The 9,182-nt window shown below is 33.6% G+C and overlaps 2 pseudogenes; both read right to left on the bottom strand.

Annotated features, from left to right (window-relative positions):
- Positions 1-1,900: 1,900 nt before the first annotated feature.
- LOC110258418 (olfactory receptor 4A47-like) lies at positions 1,901-2,829 on the bottom strand (annotated as a pseudogene).
- Positions 2,830-6,611: 3,782 nt separating this feature from the next.
- On the bottom strand, positions 6,612-7,951 carry LOC110258417 (olfactory receptor 4A47-like; annotated as a pseudogene).
- Positions 7,952-9,182: the final 1,231 nt, after the last annotated feature.

Genomic DNA, 9,182 nt, shown 5'->3' with positions numbered 1-9,182 from the left:
AAGAAATCATAGTTCCCTAAATATACAAATTATTTCTCAATCAAATTTTATGCAAAATACCTAGGAGTTGCAGTTTTTACTGTACTTGCTTATTGAAATTTCATTTCAAAACATGAACATGAAAAAATATTAATAGATCTGATAATGAGTAGTAATGGAGTCCTAGGCTTATGAAATATCAAATTATATTCTAAATCTTATGTAATTATATCCTGTGTTAAATGGAACATGAATAAAGAGATTCATGGAAGATGACAGACCCCTCAAATGGGTCCAAACATATGTCATATATTAAAACACAAAGTTGAGATATCAAAGCCATTGGGAAAAATAATAATGCATTTATATAATAGCAATCTAGAAAAATAATTAAAATGTAATCCATACTTGACTCTTTGCATCAAAATGAAGTGTAGTTGATTTAAATTTTAAAATATAAAATCTAAAGAAACAAAAAGACATTATAGTCAAATGTTGAAAACATGTGGAAGAATATATTGATAATGTTGAAAATGGGAAATTCTACTATCAAATTAATTACGTATATGTAATGATATTTCTTCAAGGCCAAAAATATGCACAGTATAAAAATAAGAAAAAAATAAATAAGAAGGCAGAAAAATAATTCCTTGGACAAGATAAATGAGATAATTTCTTTATTATATAATTAAATAATAAAAATATGTATGGAAAAATATCAGTGATCAAATATGATACATACAATCATTAACAGGAAATTAATTAAAAAGGAATACAAATCCCTTTAAAAAGATAAAAGGATGACAAATTTCAAATGTATTTATTTGTAACTAAAATATACAAATGAAGTAATTTATTTAATAAAAATTTCATATATAATAAAGGTTCATTAAGCATGTGTTGTTCAGAATGTGGTCAAAAAGATATTTTCCAGACTGAAGGGAGTAGTAGTTTTGGTCCAGGTCATGAATGGTATTTTGGCAGTACTATGAACATGAACAATTTCAATGCGTATACCGATAGACTCAGCAATACCACTTCTAGGAACTCACACTTAGAAAATCTCAAAAAGATTTACTTGCAGAATTTTTTCTTAGAGAAAAACACTGGGGACAACATGAAGAGAACTGGATATACCAGTTTTAATATGTCTTTGTAGAAGGGTTTAGCAGATGAGGAAAGAGAAAGAGTTAGGTCTATATACACTGGCATATAAAAATTTTAAGGAGGCTGAGAAGAAAAATGCAAAAATAGAATCATAAAGGCAAACACATATGTAAAATATATTTATTTTTGCAAACATTATTACTTGAAGAACTTGAGAAACAGACTCATGTGACTGTCTCTGGAAGAAATGGGAGACACTGGTAGGGGATGGGTAGGGGGTTTATTCTACAATATTGCATTTGTCATGAATTCAATTTTGAATGTCCTATTATCCATTATACTTTCAACATTTTATTTTAAAAATTAATTATTACTTTAAAATATCATATCTAATGCAAATTAAAGTGAGCAAAAAGTATAATCTGTGCAGCATTAAATATTTTAACAATTAGAATAAAATGAATGAAGATGAAATGAAAGAATATATCTAAAATAACACAGAATTAGAAAGTATTAAAAGGAAATAAGTAAACGAGTGTAACTCTATAAAAATTTTATTGACTAATGAATTACATATTATTTATTGACTCCCTATTTTAAATGAATTTCTTGTTTTTAGATGCAGTGATAAACAAGGCATTATAAAATTTTAAAAAAGAAACCACTATAAGTAGCACAAACTATTAAATCTTTTTTTATATTTTAATTATCACAAATCCTTTAAAGTTTGCATCAAATTTGTGAAGACTTTTACATTCCAAAAAGATTGACCCTAATGCTAAATTACTCTTTTCTTGATGTATAGTGCACTTATTTACGACTTACTATGATATAATTTTCTCCAGAGATTCTTCATTGCATTAATCAACTGAGAATTTCTTGGACTGTAAATTAAGGGGTTCAGCATGGGCCTTATGATTATAGAAAACATACTCAATGATTGTCAATGGGAAAGGTCTTAGCAGGTCTTGACTACATGAAAATACAGAGAACAAAGAATCAGATAACCACAGTGATGTGGGAACCACAGGTCTGGAGGGCTTTCTGCCTCCCTTCCTGACTCAGGCTCTTTAAAGAGTGAAAGATGACTCCATAAGAGATGAGTTAAGAGCAGAAAAAGAAATAATAATGCACATCAGTCCTCCATTGGCCACCACTAAGATGCCAATGACACAGGTGTCAGTGCAGATGAGTTTCAATAATGGGAACATGTCACAATTAAGTGATCAGTGACACTGAGGCCACAGAATGAGAGCCCATAAATAGTGCTCAGTTCAACAACTGAGTGCAGAAAACCTCCAATACAGGAAACCACTATTAGCACAACACATACCCTTTGCCTCATAATAACCAAATAATGCAAGGGCTTGAAAATGGCAACATAGCAGTCATAGGCCCTCACCAACAGAAAGGAGATCTCTGACCCAGCAAAAAGGTGCTCAGTAAAGAGCTGAGTTATGCAAGTTTCAAAGGATATGGTATTGTATCCAAAGAACAGGTCTGAAATCAATATGGGGGAAATAGAATAAGAATAAATTAGGTCTATAGATGATAAACTAGTAAGAAAGAAATACATCAGTGAGTTCAGGGTCTTACTGACAGTTGAAGTCACAGCAATGTGCAGGTTGACCACCACAGTCAAAATTTTGGAGAGCAAAAATATAACAGAAAGGACTTTCTGCTCCTTTGGATTCTTTGTGAGGTCCAGGAGGACAAAAAAATCACATTGTTTCTTTGTTCCATCTAGTCTGTACAGGACTGACGTCACATATTAGAAGTAATTTACCTACAAAACAGTGGGGGAACCTTGTTAATGTGTTATAAATTTACTCTTTTGCTTATCCATTCAATTATATGAATATGTATAAAATTTCTACTTATGTCATAGACATTGTGATTACCAGGCTGAATAATTCATATTTCCCTATGCTCAGTGATATGATAGTATACAAGGGATCAGATAATTCCAGACACATGTAACAAATGTGGCTGTGAGTATATTCATACAATGGAAGATTCAGAGTGTAGGAATGTGTTAATCTAAATGGAATCAAACAAAGTCTCACAGAGGAAGCATTTTTTTTTGCAGTGTTTTAAAGGAAAAGTGATTAACAAGAGAAGATGAGAAGGGAATTCCATGAAAAGTTGCACCATGTATAAAGTCAAAAATATGTAATACTGAAGAACCATATAAGCAAATTTCCATGTTTGGTGTGGGTACATGAATAGAGCATTACTGTTTTGGATTGTCTGAAAACACACTTAGACTTTACTTCTTTCCCAGGGTCTTGTGTAGGATATTCCTCCTTTCCCAAAAATGCATGCTAAAGCACTTTTACTTTGTATCTCAGACCATGTCTTTCACTTATTTTCAACCTTGAAGAGGCAACATCTCCAACTTGAACATCTATAATTGCATATCAATTTAGTATATATAAAAACAAAATTTACATTTTCCAAAATAAAAAGGGAGTTCCCCATTTTATTAAATGGTACCACTTTCCATGTAATTGTTCAGACAAGAAAAAAAGGGAAAAAAATACTGCCAAAGTTTTTCACTCCTTACTGTTCTCATATTACTTATTTATAACTTTATCACATCATCTTTTCTTTACTTTCAAATACATCCCAAATTTGATCATCCCCCTACCCCTGCATTTCCCTCCTGGCCCATGGCAATAGCCTCCTGCCATGCCAATCCACGTTTATTCTGGACTTCAAGAATGTGTTCTCCTGAAACATCCCAGAGTATTCTCAGAATGTTTTACATGTTCTGATTTATCATTACACTTCTTAAACTCTTAGAGTGAATTCCAACCATGCACTCACAATTTAATACATCACCTTGAAATTTACAGTAATAAGAAATCTAATCCCATTTCTTAGTTTAAGAAACAATGTACAGAATATCTCATTATTTTCCCCAATGTCACACATTTTTAAGTGGTAGAACTAGAACTGAATCTAAGTTTGACTTATTTAAAGTAATTTAATTTCGTACATAATAAAGTCACACAACTCTGAAGGATTATTCCCAGTATTAATCTTACCTGTGGAGGCTTATTCATGAACTGAATAATGAGTTTTTAACTCAGTCCTAGGGATATGGAATTATTCTTTCATCTGGTTTAACAACAGAGGGTAAAATTCTGCATTATTATTGAGAAAATTATTTATTTTATTTGCATATCTGCTCAATTTCTCAATGGATTTTTCTGATTACTCAGAAGAAATTTTTTTATTTGCACTCTATCTTATTTAAAATAATTGTCATAATGCACACAAAAATATAGACAAAAAATACTATCTTACAGAATAATTTATCAAAAAGACATACAAATCCTATGTTTACATAGAAAGGTAGTGATCAGTCATTTTCCAAGAAAATCTGTCTTGAGTAAATTTTTGTCCTACTAATTTCAAAATGGAAAAATTCCATTCAGTGGTGCAGTCCTTCTCATTTTACATTATTGGTAGAGATAGCATAGTTGACTTGAGATTTTGAGATAAATTCATGTGCTCTACTTTTCTTCATGCTATACTTTAAATTTAACAAAGGACCTCCTGAAAAATTTATATCAGTTTTTAAAAAGATATCATATTTTTCCCCTCATATTGGCACATATCACTGGAATTTTTATCCCTTCTAACCATATTTATCATTGAGTCTTAGAATTGGAATGTGTCCAAGACTGATGATTAATTAAATTCACTGGGATTTTTCAGAAAATTTAAAAAGTACACATACATGTAAAAACACTACTAGGTTAATTCACATAGTTAGGGTGAGACAGAGGTAAAGCAAAAAAAAAAAAAAATAGCCTTAGAACCATGATGCAACCATTATCAATCAAGAATAAAATATCAGCTCAGTCACTGGTTCCAGTTAGATTAATTAACCAGAGATTCCAAACCTGCTACAGTAAGTGTTTATTTCCTTTTATTTGATACTAAACTTGTTTTGCCTTCAAGTTAGGTTAGGCTTAAAAAATTTATCACCAATTTAGATGCAATAACTAATTTTATGTATTAAATTATGATTTTTTATGTTTTTTTTAAATTTAAGGTCCCTATCCAATGAAATGTTTTGAATGAGAACACAAAAATTAATAAAATGGAAGTTGTCAGGAATCATATAAAAGTTCTGTCCTGAGTGACTCATATTCTTACAAAAGAGTAAAACAAAAAAGCAAAAAATTTAATAAGGTAAGTATAGAATTATTCACAGCTTACAGTATAACAAATAGACTACTGTTACAGAAATTAGAGGGAGAATCTTACTATGAATAATGTATACAAAGAGTATTTCTTAAAATGTGATGATTAGGAAAAAAAAGTGATGATTAGGCTCAGATCCAAAGGATAGGAAATGGGGAGTTACCACTATGGTTCAGCTGTAAGGAACCCAACTAGCACTCATAATGATGGGGGTTAGATTCCCAGCCTTGCTCAGTGGGTTAAGGATCTGGCATTGCCATGAGCTGGGGTGTAGGTTGCAGATGCAACTCAGAGCCCAAGTTACTGAGGCTGTGGCATAGGCCAGATTCTAAAACCCTAACCTGGGAACTTCATATGCTAAAGGTGCAGCCCTAAAAAGATAAAAAAAGGATAAGAAATGGCTACCATTGGAAGCACTCTAGGGGTAGAATCAGAACTGCAACTGCTGGCCTATAGCTGTGTCTGTGACCTACAGCACAGCTCATAGCAACACTGGATCCTTAACCAACTGGGCAAGGCCAACGATTGAACCTGCATGCTCACAGATCCTAATCAGGTTCCCATCTGCAGAGCCATAATGAGGATACTTTCTTTGTTATTTTAAAAAGAAAAATGTCTCAGACAGAATATTTTGTATGTAATGCAACTGAAATTGAATATTATATATTTCATTATATATTATATACATTATATATATATAGTATAAAAAATCAATTATACTCACCTATAGAATTAAATAGTTTCACTAGGAGTTCCTGTCATGGCACAGTAGCTAACAAATCTGACTAGGAACCGTCAGCTGTGGTGTAGGTTGCAGATGCGGCTCGGATCCCTCATTGCTGTGGCTCAGGTGTAGACCAGTGGCTACAGCTCCGATTGGACACCTAGCCTGGGAACCTCCATATGCCATGGGAGTGGCCCTAGAAAAGGCAAAAAGACGCACAAAAAAAAGTTTCACTAGAATGGACAAAATGGCAAGAATACAACTAAAAAAAAAGCCTCAGAAAATTATGTTAAAGTGCATAAATTGATTAAAAATCATTGAAAATGGAAAAATTTTATTAATTGCCTATTTTTTATCAAATCCCTCCTTATATGTATTACACTTTTCCAGTCAATATGATAAACAAGACATATATAGATTTGGCATTACATCAGATAAACACATTAATGACCCAATAATGCAGTTAATGCTTTATTATAATAAATGATTTAAAGGAAAGGAATAGGTCAGTTTTAAGAGACTTTTAGTTTGCAAGAAGTTGAACCTAAAGGTCATATGAACCTCTTCATGGTGAATGTCAAACTTACTTACAAGATAGTATGTTGCTTCTCCAGAGCTTCTTCATAGCATTAGACAACTCAGAATTTCTTAGACTGTAGATTAATGGGTTCAGCATGAGAGTTATGATTGTACAAAACACAGTCAATAATTTGTCAATGGAGAAAGTCTTGGCAGATCTTGCATACATGAAAACACAGAGAACAAAGAAATAGACAACCACAGTGATGTGGGAACCACAGGTCTGGAGGGCTTTCTTCTTCCCTTCCTGACTCAGGATCTTTAGAGAGTGCAAGATGACTCCATAGGTGATTAGTAAGAGCAGAAAGACAATACTGAAGATCAGTTCTCCATTAGCCACCAGTAAGAATCCAATGACAGAGGTTTCAGTGCAGACAAGTGTTAATAAAGTGTACATGTCACAGATGAAGTGATCAATGACATTGGGGCCACAGAATGGGAGCCTATAAATAGTGCTCAGTTGAATTCCAGAGTGCAGAAAACCTACATTCCAGTGTTACGGCAACTACCCAGCAGCACTGCACTGCAGCATACCAGCTCTAGCAACAGCCCTGTGGCTGTAATGTACTAGCTCCAACAGCTCTGTGGCTGCAGTGTATCAGCTCTTTTACTGGGTGAGAAATCAAGTGACCACTCTGAGAGTTGGAGAATTCAGGTTTATTACACCGGCAGGCTCAGAGGAGATTGATCTCTAGAGTCTGAGCTCGGAAGAAGGGTTTCACAAGGCTTTTATGTGCTACCTCTTCCAGGTCTATGCTTGGCTAGTTGGACCTGAGTGGCATCAGGCAAGGCAGTAGATGTGGAAACAAATTTACAGAAGCAGATGTGTGGCGGAGGGGTGGTTAGGGCAGTTGGCTAGATTTTGCTTAGTCATCATGGCCGGGGTCTCTCCTTTCTATATTTTTATTGGTACATTTTCTCCTATACCAGGACACCACCAGCAGCACAAAACACAGCCTTTGCCCCATGAAACCAGATAACGCAAGGGCTTACAGACGACCACATAGCCATCACCAACAGAAGAGGTCTGATCCACCAAATAAGTGCTTTATAAAAAGTTGAGCCATACAAAATTTGAAAGATATGATATTTTTTTTCCCAAAGAGCATATGTGAAATTTATTTGGGGGAGATGACTGAAGAATAAATGGCATCCATAAATGATAAGCTAGCAAGAGAGAAGTACATTGGTGAGCCTGAAAGTAATAGTCACAACAATGAGCATGTTCCCCACCACAGCCAAAATATAGAAGAGCAAAAACATAACAAAAAGGAATTTCTTTTCACTTGAATTATGTGTGAAGCCCAGGAGGACAAAGTAAGTCAGATTTTTCCTTGGTTCCATCTATTATTTTATGATTACTGATTTCAGATATTAGAAATAGTTCACCTATAAAACAAGGAAAATATATTCAAAAGTATTATCAGCTTAATATTTTTCTTTTAATTCAAATTTTAAAATGCCTTTGGAGGATATATTTGCATCATATAACCTGCCATAGAAATTAGGGTCACCATTTGAAAAGTAATAATTTGCATCTATAAACCCCAAACTCCCCATCCATACCACCCCCTCCCCCTTAACCCTAGGCAACCATAAATCTTTTCTCTATGTTCACAAGATTATTTCTGTTTAGAATGGATAAGCAATGTGCTCCTTCTGTATAGCACAAAGAGCTATATCTTGTCTCTTGATATAGACCATGATGGACAGCAGAAATTGGCACAAAACTGTAAATCAAATATATTCTATTTAAAAAAATTGGGTTTACCATTTTGAATAATTTTGTTTCCATGTTCTCAGTGATTTGACATATAATAATGTGATTTTACAATTTAAGCCAATTTGATAAATACCATTATATATATATTCATAATGTGCTGAGAAAAATTTGAATCAAGCTGTGATTGGGAAGTACCTCCCAGAGGAAGCAATGCTTTAGCTGAGTTTAAAGGAGAAGTGAGAAAACTGAAAAGAATGGAAGGAGAACAACATAAAAAGCTGCACCATGTATAAAGTCACAACACTGCAAGGATTCATTTAATACAACCTACATACTCAAAGTCAGTAAAAATAAATTTTAATGTAAGGGTATAGACCAGAGGCATTGCATTAGTTGCTAGGACTGCCTATTAAGGAACAATAATTGTTCATCCTGTTTTTAATAAGATCTTCTTCATTCCTTTTGAGGCCTCAAACTAACAACATATTTCTAGCAACATTCTCTTCATCATGAGATATATATTCTCTCAGATGATAGGTAGTTTCCCTACAAACTTCCCAGCCCCCAAATCCTTACTAGATTGCTAGAAATTCTATAACAAAGCAGCATAAGTAGTAGAACTTTATCACCACATCATTGTGGATGCTAGAAATTCAAAATCAATGTGTCAGCAGTACTGGATGCTCCTGAAGACTGTGAGGAAATGACGTGTTCCATACCTCCTTCCTTGGCTTTTGTCTGTATCCAAATTCTCATTTTAATGAGAATACCCATAACACTGGAGTTTCACCCAAGGGATTTTATTTTAACTCAGTTACCTTTGTAAAGAACATACACCCAAATAAGGTCACA

The sequence above is a fragment of the Sus scrofa genome, chromosome 10 (assembly GCF_054392235.1).
Source record: "Sus scrofa isolate SSC_HxYL_T2T_F1_AM1 chromosome 10, Sscrofa_HxYL_maternal_Yorkshire_Landrace_v2.0, whole genome shotgun sequence".
In the NCBI taxonomy this organism is placed as follows: Eukaryota; Metazoa; Chordata; class Mammalia; order Artiodactyla; family Suidae; genus Sus; species Sus scrofa.
Note: the sequence above shows the minus strand (reverse complement) of the source record. Positions and strands in the feature narration are given on the sequence as shown.